Below are 12,783 nucleotides of genomic sequence, written 5' to 3'. Positions count from 1 at the left end.
TATTTTATTTTATTTTATTTTATTTTATTTTATTTTATTTTATTTTATTTTATTTTATTTTATTTTATTTTATTTTATTTTATTTTATTTTATTTTATTTTATTTTATTTTATTTTATTTTATTTTATTTTATTTTATTTTATTTTATTTTATTTTATTTTATTTTATTTTATTTTATTTTGTTTTATTTTATTTTATTTTATTTTATTTTATTTTATTTTATTTTATTTTATTTTATTTTAATTTAGTTTATTTTATTTTATTTTATTTTATTTTATTTTATTTTATTTTATTTTATTTTATTTTATTTTATTTTATTTTATTTTATTTTATTTTATTTTATTTTATTTTATTTTAATTTATTTTATTTTATTTTATTTTATTTTATTTTATTTTATTTTATTTTATTTTATTTTATTTTATTTTATTTTATTTTATTTTATTTTATTTTATTTTATTTTATTTTATTTTATTTTATTTTATTTTATTTTATTTTATTTTATTTTATTTTATTTTAATTTATTTTATTTTATTTTATTTTATTTTATTTTATTTTATTTTATTTTATTTTATTTTATTTTATTTTATTTTATTTTATTTTACTTTATTTTATTTTATTTTATTTTTTTTTTGTTTATTTTATTTTAATTTGTTTTATTTTATTTTATTTTATTTTATTTTATTTTATTTTATTTTATTTTATTTTATTTTATTTTATTTTATTTTATTTTATTTTATTTTATTTTATTTTATTTTATTTTATTTTATTTTATTTTATTTTATTTTATTTTATTTTATTTTATTTTTTTTTTATTTTATTTTATTTTATTTAATTTAATTTTATTTTTTTTTATTTTATTTTATTTTATTTTGTTTTATTTTATTTTATTTATGTTATTTTAATTATTTTTTTTTAGCAGTTATCTTGCATCTAATATACTTGCAATAAAGGGTGCCCATAATCATATTTCTACCACGTGGCTCAAAATGTTTCGCCCCACTAAGGGTCAATATTTCCAAGTGTCATGTCTAACAGTTAGCACTTCTCTGGCCTTCGCTGCTTCAAAGAATGCTCTAGCTCTAACATCTCATATTTCCTCAGTCATTACTTCATGCAGCAAAAAAGTAATAACAGCGGAAAAAGTGTTAAAGAACAAGCACAACAACAATCTACTTTTGTAACTTCAAGTGTGAAATAAAGAAGCCAGCCGTCGAAACGAAAGACTGCAGAACAAATTCATTGCTAAATATGATTATTACACATTTAAGCTGCATTTAATACACAATAAGAAGTGGGCTAAATGTTTTTTTTACTACCTCAACCGTCCGACTTGCAAGCTTAGGACAGCAGCACCACCGACACCGGCAAGTATCAATGGCGGGACTTAAAGCAGCATTTGTAGCATCCCCAGCTAGCCAGAAAACATCAATCTTGGGCAACAAGTTGTTGCCATTCACAGTCCCAACCTTTCCAGCAACCACCTCAGCTCAAAAAAAGGCAAAACAAGAGCATTCTCTGTATTGTTATTGAAATTGCAATTTAAGTAACTTAAACCCTCCATTTATTATTGACTTTAGTCGACTTGAAATGACTTGCCTTTGCTTTGGTGTTTTTTTTTTTTTTTTTGGTTTTTGGTTTTTGTGTGAACCTCAAGAAGTCATTACAATTTGACCATGTCGCCGATTCTAAAGTGAGTAGCCAGCCAGCATTGCTGTATCATATCGCATAGACCAACATCACGTTACGCCTTCAACTTCAATTGGCGGTATGGCTGTAGCAAGTAAAATAGCAAAAATTATAATTCTCATTGGGAAAAACTAAGCGCCTCAAATTTCATAAACAAACGTGCTGTGGTACTTGTGCCGCCACCATTGAAATACTTGTGTCCCACAACTAGAGTTGGCAGTCAAAAAAACAAAAACAAATGCTGCGAATTTAATGCAGTAGGTACGTACGTAGCAGCAATGGGAGCAGTGAAAAGATTTTTATGATATACGTGGCGGTGTGATAAGTTTGATTTCTATCCCTAGAGCTGGAAAATAAACCAAAACAAAATAAGGGACTATAGGATCATCAAACGGACACCGATTGCTTTAAATGGGACACCAAATGAAGGCCAGTGGAAACTACTCTCTCTGAAATAGAAATAGTTCGATAAAAGAGCTTTGGTCTTCATGGATAGCAAAAAAGTATTCGGGAACAGAATTTCAAGACAATTCTGATCTCGCTATGTTGTGGAGACTATCGGTAATGGGATTTGCCACCTCTATTTATGGGCTGGTGGTGGTGGAATAAGCATGGGCAAATTTGCAAGTTAGATTTCAAGGCCCCTCCTAATACAAGCGACACACAGCTAAACGACGAAAATATTGGATATAAGTCCACAAATTTTTATACCTACCACCATGAGATGTGGGTATACTAATCTAGTCATTACGCTTGCAACACCTCGACCAAAGACCCAATAAAGTATATATATATATATATACCTAATCGTTTCTATATTCAAAGTCGACCTAGCCATGTCCGTCCGTCCGTCTGTCGAACTCACGATAGTGGTCGAATGCGTAAAGCTAGCCGCTTGAAATTTTGCACAAGTACTTCTTATTGATGTAGGTCGTTGAGGATTGCAAAGGGCCATATCGGTTCAGATTTAGATATAGCTCCTATATAACCTGATCTCCCGATTTGACTTCTTGAGCTGCTGAAAGCCAATGTTGTGTTATGACTTCTTATTACTGTGCCAAGTACGGTCCAAATTGGTCTATAACCTGATACAGCTCCCCATACAAACCGATCTCCCGAATTGACTTATTGAGTCCCTACAAGCCCCAATTTTTGTCTGATTTGGCTGTATATTAGCACATGGTGTTCTGTTATGACTTTCAACAACTGTGCTAAGCACAGTCGATATCGGTCTATAACCTGATGTAACTCCCATATTAACTTCTTGAGCCCCAGGATGACGCAATTTTTGTCCGATTTGGCTTAAATTTTGAAAAAAAGTGTTCTGTTATGACTTCCAACAACTGCGGATCAAATCGGTCTATAACCTGATGTAGCTACCATATAAAGCGATCTCCCGATTTGACTACTTGAGCCACTGGAGGTCACAATTTTTGTACGATTTGGCTAAAATTTTGCATGTGGTGTTCTATTTAGACTTCCCCAAAAGAGTGCCAAGTACGGTCCGAATCGGTTCATAACCTAATATCGCTCCCATATAAACCGATCTCCCGATTTGACTTCTTGAACCCTTGGAAGCCACAATTTTTGTCTGATTTGGCTAAAATTTTGCACATGGTGTTCTGTTATGAAAACAACGTCTAAATCGGCCTATAACCTGATATAGCTCCAATATAAATTGATCTTATTCTTATGACTGCCGACAACTGTGCCAAGTATGGTCTAAGATATAACTCCCATATTAACCGATCTCGGATCTTCACTTCTTGAGCCGCTAGAGGGCGCAATTATTATTCGATTTGCTGAAATTTTGCATGAAGTGTTTCGGGTTCACCATCAACCAGAATCGGTTCATAACCTGATATAGCTCCCATATAAACCGATTTCAGATTTTGACCTCTTCTTGAGTCGCTAGAGGGCGCAATTATTATTCGATTTGGCTGATACTAAGCATAAAGTGTTTTGTTTTAACTTTTAAAAATTGCGCCAAGAATGGTTCAAATCGGTTTATAATCTGGTATCTGTCTTCTTCTTCTTCTCTTATATATAAAAATCAATTTGTGTTTGTTTGTATGTATGTTTGTTTGTCTGTTCCGTATAGACTTAAAAACGGCTTAACCGATTTTCTTGAAATATGTTCATATGGTGCACAATGATTCCGTGGTGAAAATAGGGTACTACATTTTTTGATATCGGAAGGGGGGGCGGACCCTCCCCCTTACCCTAATATTCAGAAACGCTAGATCTCGGAAATGGGTGGTGCGATTTAAACGAAATTTTGTTTGCTCTCTTATAGTAACAAAAAAAAAAAAACAAAAATTTGGGATCCAAATTTTGGGAAAAGTGCCTAGGGGGGCCGCCCACCCCCAAAAACCCTCCAAATATTTTTATAGACCAATCACGACAATATGGCACTCAAATGAAAGCTATTTAAGAGTAGAAAACGTATCCGATATCCAATTGTGGGACCAAGTACTTGCGGACCACCCCAGCCCCCATAACTCCCCTAAATCGGACATATTAATTGACCATGGCAATATGGGGCTCAAGTCGAAGGTATTTGAGAGTAGAATAAGAATCTGATATTCAAATGTAGGACGAAGTGTTTGGGGGCCTCCCCTCCACAAAAAACACCCCCCAAAGAGGACAAATTTATCGACCATGGCAAAATGGGGCTCAAATGATTGGTCTTTGGGAGTAGAGCACGAATCTGATATCAAAATTCGGTAAAAAGTGTCTATGGAGCCATCCCACCATCATAACACCCCGAAATAGTACATATTTGCTGACCATTGCAATACGGGGCTCAAAAAAAAGGTATTTTAGAATAGAACAACCAAATACACCAAAACACCCCACCCTCCTAACCGGACATATTTGCTGACTATTGCAACAAGAGGCTCAGATCAAATGTATTTTTGGAAATAAAACAAATTTGGTGTCAATTTTTGGGGCCAAGTGTTTGGCCCCCTTACACCTATGGTAATATGGTAGAGTAGAGCACGATGGCGATATTTTCTGAGCTAACTGTTTGGTAACTACTCCCCAAAACATCCCAAAATCGGACATATTTTTGGGGCTCAAATGAAAGGTATTTCAGGACCTAGTTTCAGGGAGCAACCCCTTCCACAAAACACCCGGAACCAACTGGCTAGGGGACGTCCCACCCCCATAACTACCCATAAATAGAACGTATTTGCGCATCATGACAATTTAGTTTATGGGACTTTTGCAATAAGGGGCTCAAATGAAAGGTATTTGAGATTAGAAAACGAATTTGATATCCTATTTTGCTGATATTTTTTCAGTGCTGTGTGTCTGGGGAACCACTCCATTCCCCAAAACACCCCTAAATCGGACATACATATTTAGCGGCCATGGGGCTCAAAGAAAAGGTATTTGGGAGTAGAACACGAATCCAATATCAGCATTCAGAAAAAAAGTGTATATGGGGCCACCCCCATAACACTCCCAATGGGACGTATTTGTTGACCATTGCAATATGGGGCTAAAATGAAAGGTATTTAAAAGTAGAGCTGGAATCTGATAGAAATTTTCCGGTGCAAGTGCCCACCCATGGCAAATGAAGGCTCAAATGAAAGGTTTTTAAGATCGGAATTCAAATATGAAACCAAATTTTATGGCACAGAGTCTTTCAACCAACAAAAACCGACACGTACACCAAACATGGAAAGATGTGTTCATCAAGTTAATGGTGATTGGGAGTTGAATATTAAAGCACCATCAGTAAGGATATGTAGACTGATAATGACTAAATGAAAGGATTTAAAAGATATTTCAAACTGGGATATAATATCTGCGGCGACGCGGCAATAGATATTCAATTAAAGGCCACGACGCTAACATTAAATCGAATAAAATAAAGTGGAGTTTATAGGAAAATTGGAATACATTTTCAATTGAAATTAAGCAGAAATTTCCAAATTTAGAGTGTACTCCTCTCCAACAAACTATTATCGGGCGCAGCAGAGCGGCCCGGATTCAGCTAGTAGCCACCATATAATCCGATGACGGATCTTGACTTCGTGAGCCACTAGAGGGCGCAATTATTATCAGAACTGGCTGCGCCAAGTATGATCCGAATTGATCCATAACCTGAAATAGCTCCCATTTAAACAGATGTACCAATTTTGTTACTTGAGCCACTATAGGGAGCAATTCTTATCCGATTTGGCTGAAATTTTGCACAATGAATTCCACTTTGGCCTCAAACAGCCAAACCAAGTATGGCCCCAATTAGTTTCTAACTTGATTGGTCTACATGACAGCTTTATCCAAATCTGCACCGATCTGAGCCCAATTGAATAAGGATGTCGAAGGGCCTAACAAAACTCACTGACCCAAATTTCGGCGATATCGGACAATAAATGCGGCTTTTATGGGCCCAAAACCTTAAACCGAGAGATCGGTCTATATGGCAGCTATATCCAAATCTCGACCGATCTGTGCCAAATTGCAGAAGTATGTCAAGGGGCTTAACTTATCTCGTCCTCCCAAATTTCGGCGGCATCGGACAATAAATGCGCCTTTTATGGGCCCAAGACCATAAATCGAGGGATCGGTCTATATGACAGCTATATCCAAATCTGATCCGACCAGGGCCAGATTGAAAAACGATTTTGAAGGACCTAAGACAACTCACTGTCCCAAATTTCGGCAAAATCGGATAATAAATGTGGCTTTTATGGGCCTAAGACCCTAAATCGGAGGATCGGTCTATATGGCAGCTATATCCAAATCTGAACGGATCTGGCCCAAATTGACGAAAGATGTCGAAGGGCCTAACACAACTCACTGTCTCAAATTTCAGCAATTTCAGCTATATAGCAGCTATAGCCAAATCTGGACCGATCTGGCCCAAATTGACGAAAGATGTCGAAGGGCCTATCACAACTCACTGTCCCAAATTTCAGCCAAATCGGATAATAAATGTGGCTTTTATGGGGCTATGACCCTAAATCGGCGGATCGGTCTATATGGGGGATATATCAAGATATAGTCCGATTTAGACCATCTTCGAACTTAACCTGCTTATGGAAAAAAAAAAGAATTTGTGCAAAGTTTCTGCTCAATATCTCAATTTTTAAAGACAGTAGCGTCATTTCAACAGACAGACGGACTGACATGGCTAGATCGTCTTAGATTTTTACGCTGATCAAGAATATATATACTCTATAGGGTTGGAAATGGATATTTCGATGTGTTGCAAGTGGAATGACAAAATGAATATACCCCCATCCTTCGGTGGTGGGTATAAAAATATAGGTAAAAGAGGCAGTAGGCGAGGGAGAAGTATTCGTATGAACCTTGGGCCAATACCGTCAGATGGCATTCGATTTAACCTTTGCAAAACTCTTCAAAACCTCAGCATAAGTAACGCATCCGAACTCGAAAACTCCCTCACCTAGTGGCCCAGCATGAGTGCCATAGAAAGAGGGATCAACTTTAACAGTTGGTATATTCACGAAGGCCTTGTTAAAATCGTTTATGTTACCATTATAATTCCCAGATGTCTTTGACCTTATAACACCTATATCGTGAATCACCTTCCATCTCCTCTAAAACGCGATAATAATATTCAGTCTTAGCGGTATAGATGTAACTATTCACCCTTCTGCTTGCAGAACAAAATTCCTCGTATAGTTCTGGGGTTTTGTACCTGTTCCACCTCGAATATGCTCTGTCTCTGTAAACAATGGATGTTTTAATGATGGAATGAAACCATGGCTTATTAAATAAAGTATGATGATTGCTCCTCGTAGGAACTGTTGGGTTGTATAATATTAAGTTATTCTCCTAAAGTAATTCAAACTCATGATCTACAGAAGTTTGACCATACACTCCATCCCAATCAATTTCATGGCATTTCTTCTCCAAAATACTCAAGTCTATATTCTTGTAGTCACGAAAAGAAAAAGTCAGATCAACTCAAGTCATAAGACAGAAATATGATGTCATGTTTGGAGAAGCATACTGCCGAGACTTAGTCGTATAATATAATATTAGAGGGATTTTTGATGAAAAATAAATCCAATAGGATGTTAACACTCGATGAGAAATGAGTTGGGTTCGCATCGTTGGCGGTGTATAAACCTAGGGTCATCATACTGTCTATCATGGGTCAACTAAAATATTTGAAATGAAATCGCCTGTGATTATCACCTCCTCATCGTAACCCAATGATATATTCTTCAAAAGATTATGTAGCAGGTCAATAGTCCATAGTTTTATTGGGCCGATAAATGCAACCAATCAACATGTTTCCCCTGTCGGACTTGAGTTCAATAGACACAAATTCAATTTAATCACCTGCGCTAGATTTCATTCGAAATCTGACATTCAATGTACTTTTGGAAAAAATCGCAACACCGCCACCACGGCGTTGTTTCCTGTCTGATCGAAACATAATTTCGACTACTACGCCTGCATACCCAATTTGGTATGGGTTATCAAAAGGTCGGCTTTGGCAGCCTTTAGTTTTATTTTCCGGTAGTTCATTAACTTCATTTCATTATGACAGAAATCGTGCGTCTACTTTTTAGCAAATAATAATTTTTTATTCCCTCACCCCATGAAAACTTCTTCAAACAAATCTGACAACAATGTTGCACCACCAAGTGACATTTTCAACCAATGTTTACTGTGATTCATAGCATGCTCCCCTAATGAAAAATGCTGTTCTTTATTTGCCTTCTTCACCATGGGTGTTCGTTTACTGATTGTTATCTTAATTAGGTGATTACCTTACACAAGTGGAACATAATAATTTCGATTAACCTCAACTGGGGTAATTATAAAGAGGGGGCCCTTGAACATATGTGACGTAGAATCGTCAAAATGACGTATAGGATGTGACGTTGCTCATGCAAAGTATTGCAAACAAAAACAACAACATTTTATGCTTTTGTAATGACAATCAAGAGACTTATCGCAAAAGCTGTATTTACATGTTAAATGTCAAAGATGAATCCCAAAGTGATATCGATTGATATTTAGGAGTGCAACATCCGTTAACTGGATTAATACAAACCGACAATTTATGATAGACGTAAACTAGAACGGAAATTGCCTGGGCATATAATTTAATTTAATTTTTGTGGTAACAAGTTACAGTAATACGACGTCAATGGTTTTAGCCAAGTTAGGTATTATGATTAAAATATATTATTTCCGCTATAAGGCAATATTGTGTGTTACGCATCAAAATATTAATCAGCGACTAACTAAAGTATATGTATTCTTGATCGTTATGACGTTTTAATTCAATGTAACCATCTTCGTTCGTAAATTCTGTTTGGCAGATTGTCTAAGAAAATCACGTAAATCATGAAGTATTAATTCGATCTAGCCGTCTTCGACCGCCGTCCATCTGTCTGTCAGACTATCTGTGGAAATCAAGTAAATCAGCCCTCCCTACGGGAAAAGTCCGAAAACTGTCACGGGATAGGTCCTCTGGTAATAGGGACCGGTCCCAGTTCTCGTCCCCTTACAAGGAAAAAATCTACTACTTTTATAAGGGTTAGTCACTTGAAGTGACGAATTGCCACCGAAGTGACGAATTGCAATGAGTATACTTTGCAAGTATTTTTAGGGAAGTTAACATAAGTTAGCAGATATATTTAACGGATAAGCATATTTTAACAATAATAAGGCTACTTTGGAAAATTTTCATTCCCTTCACAATATGTCCGGTGACAGGTACGTAATTCTCCAGTTTAGTACCGGTATTGCAGGTCTTGCATATGACATATGACTTGGCTAGACCCAGAGGTCTCAATGTTAATCCAGAGAAGACTAAAATATGCCTGTTCACGTGGAAGACGAAGGTGGGCCAATTTAACGCACCACGTTTCCTCAATAAGACTATTTCGATATCTGACAAGGTCAAATACTAAGGTGTGATCTTGAACAGGAAACTGAATGGGAAGTATCACATTCAGTAGCGTACTGCGAAGGCTCACAAATTTTGGGCACTATGTAGACGGGCCGTATGCTCGAAATGGGGCCTGAATCCTAGGATAGTACACTGGTTCTTCAGGAGCGTGATAAGACCAATACTTACTTACGCCTCAGTAGTTTGGTGGACCGCTATGGAGAAAAAGTGCAACATAAGGACCATACAACTGGTTCAGAGAACATGTTGTCTTGGCATAGGTGGAGCGATGAGGACCCATTGACATACAGATTAAGTGTGAGGCAGCCACTGCGGCTATGCGACTTAAGGCGATGAGAGAATGGATTGAGGATGGGAGCAGCTCATATCATTGCGGTATAATCGAGGCGACGATAGGAAACCTGGAAGGAAGGGATGGAAGAGATGTTTCCGATCGGATACCTGAGATGAACCTTGAAGTCGAGTGCGAGGCACTGCTGCCATTGGCACAGTCTTGGATTGACGGAACCCTAGTATTGCCATCTGGATGATCATGTTACACGGATGGATCAAAGCTAGAGAACAGAGTGTACCTGGGGGTTTACATTGAGAACGCAGGGACTGAGGTCTGTTTTAGACTGCCTGACCATAATACGGTCCTGCAGGCGGAGATTCGGGCGATCCCGAAATGCGTGAAGTGATGTGGTGCAAACGCGTAGACGTCGAGTGTGAACATCTTTACTGACAGTAAATATGCCATAAGGGCAATAACAACCAGGACGGTGAGGTCACGAACAGAAGGAGATTAACGCCTTCTCTGAGGATGGGAAAATCCGGAGTAAGTGGATATGAGAGGGCAGACGATTTGGCGGTGAAGGCCAGAGGACTGCTGTCATTAAACTTGGTTAACCCGAAGACTTTCTGGACGAAAGCGCATGCAACATTGTGGAACAGCGAAACGGTCGGTAGGACGGCGAAAATCTTATGAGGGGATCCAGATCGTTAGAAGACGAGGCAATTACTGAAAGGAAGTAAGAAGGAGGTCAGTATAGGTATTGGTATCATAACGGGACACATAGGACTACAAGCTAACTTATTTAAATTGGTGCGGCAATTGATAGCCTATGTAGGGCATGCGGGGAAGATGATGAGACGTTGGAGCATTTTCTTTGTCATTGTCTGGCTTTCGCGTACAACAGATACCGGTACTTAGGTGGGTACACAATAACAGACATGAACCAACTTAGGGGAGTGGTATAGAAAACAATTAAGGATTTTGTAAGTAGCACGGAATTCCTAACTTAAATTTTCTTTTTAGAGGTTACTTTGTAGTTTTTAGAGCGCACAACAAGCCGATTACTGGCTTAGGTGTATGTTCATACTAGCATGGGGCGGATCAATATCTGCACCCTTTTTTCAACCTATTGCAAATTTTGCCCATGAACATTTCACAAAGGAGCAGGGGCAAACTTTTCACATATCAATGAGTGCAGTCCGATTCAAGTTTAAGTTCAATGATGAGGGGCCTCCTTTTTATATCCGAGTCCGAAAGGCATGCCGCAGTGGGACACCTCTTTGGAGAGGAGTTTTACATGGCATAGTACCTCACAAATGTTGCCAGCATTAGGAGGGGAAAACCACTTTTTTTCTGATGGTCTCGCCAGGATTCGAACCCAGGCGTTCAGCGTCATAGGCGGACATGATAACTTCTGTGCTACGGTGGCCTCCAGTACCGGTATATTTGGGGCAATTGACTACCCATTTCCCGTAGGCCTATAACAACAAAGCAATTCGCTCGTGGTTCATACGACGCCCATATTCTTCATCAAACCAAACTGGTCCAAAGCGCCAATAACTCGCCTTGTTATATCGAGCATTATAGGCACTCAGTATTTGTGCAAGAGCCAGTGCTGCCCGGCCTCTCACTAAGACTATCCGCTCATTACCGTTCATTGTCCGCGACCGCCGTTGCAGCTACCCCGTATGAAGCAACCTGCAGGCGCACCCGGCAGCTCGCAGCAAAGCTTCTCGTGACAGCTATGAACACCACACAGATCGAACCTCAATGTTCCATCCAGTGTGGTGCTCACAGCTATCCCGTGCCGGGTTGTTCGTTCACGGTAGCGCAGAGGTTACGATATCCGCCTAAGACGCCGAAACCCTGGATTCAAATCCTGGCGAGAACATCGGAAAAACATTTTTTTCTGGGGTCGTTATCCCCTCCTAATGCTGGCAACATTTGTGAGGTACTTTGCCATGCAAAAATTCCTCCCCCAAGAGATGTCGCACTGCGGCAAGCCGTTCGGACTCGGCTATAAAAAGGAGGCCCCTTATTATTGAGCTTAAACTTGCATCGGGCAGCTCGCATTGATTTATTTGCAAATTTTGCCCATGAACATTCCACTAAGGAACAGGGGCAAACTTCTCACAAATCAATGAGTGCAGTCCGATTCGAGTTAATGATAAGGGGCCTCCTTTTTAAAGCCGAGCCCGAATGGCGTGCCCTAGTGGATTGAGCTAATACTTGGACTGAACTATTAAGCAAAGTGTTTAAAAAGTTAAGAAGAAGTTGGAGTTTTCGTTAAGGGACGGTGCTGCGCTTCTTCGGCTTATAGATGTCGGGGGTGACAAAGGGTTTGAACAACTGTGCCCTCCGCAAAATGTTTGACATGGTACAGGGTACCGCGGTGGTGCTAATTCAGGGCCATTTTCGGTCTTCGGCTTTTGCAATTGTATGTTGAGTATGTTGCAACAAAGATCACCCTAAGACTAAGGGAACCAGATACGTGGCGCTTGTCCAACTTTGGACACTCTTCTCATCAGATGGGGGATGGCAATGAGGCATGATATATACGGCACTACTGATTTTTAACCTGGGAAGTTCATCCTTATTGACGGGTTGGATGTTATTTTCCCAAAAATGGATCTCTGGTTAGGGGGTACCCCAATCTTCCTGAGAACTTTTGTATACAGTTAGTTAGATGGGGGTAACGGGGCAAGAGTCTTCATTGAACTGCTTGCAATCAGGATATCACATAGACTTCAGAACGGGTGCGTAGTTTTCAGACGCCGGTCTTCATTCCAAAGGCACTGAAGACAATGTCGATCCAGGAGTGGCGTCCCTTGGACAGTGGGGTGGTGCTAAAAGCTCTTGAGTCACACCATGTGAGGTGGAATCTGGTTAGAAGATAGAAAAAGTTTC

The 12,783-nt window shown here is 38.5% G+C and overlaps 2 protein-coding genes across 2 annotated transcripts in view; both read right to left on the bottom strand.

The window, feature by feature from the left end:
* The window catches only part of LOC106081977 (uncharacterized), a 433,937-nt gene that overhangs the window by 296,978 nt on the left and 124,176 nt on the right, over positions 1 to 12,783 (bottom strand). The gene's annotated exons all lie outside the window — the stretch shown is intronic.
* The window catches only part of LOC131997008 (uncharacterized protein K02A2.6-like), a 75,430-nt gene that overhangs the window by 62,257 nt on the left and 390 nt on the right, over positions 1 to 12,783 (bottom strand). The window lies entirely within an intron of this gene.

Source organism: Stomoxys calcitrans, chromosome 4 (assembly GCF_963082655.1).
Source record: "Stomoxys calcitrans chromosome 4, idStoCalc2.1, whole genome shotgun sequence".
Lineage (NCBI taxonomy): Eukaryota > Metazoa > Arthropoda > Insecta > Diptera > Muscidae > Stomoxys > Stomoxys calcitrans.
The sequence above is the reverse complement of the archived record's forward strand: the minus strand, read 5'-3'. Positions and strand labels throughout refer to the sequence as shown.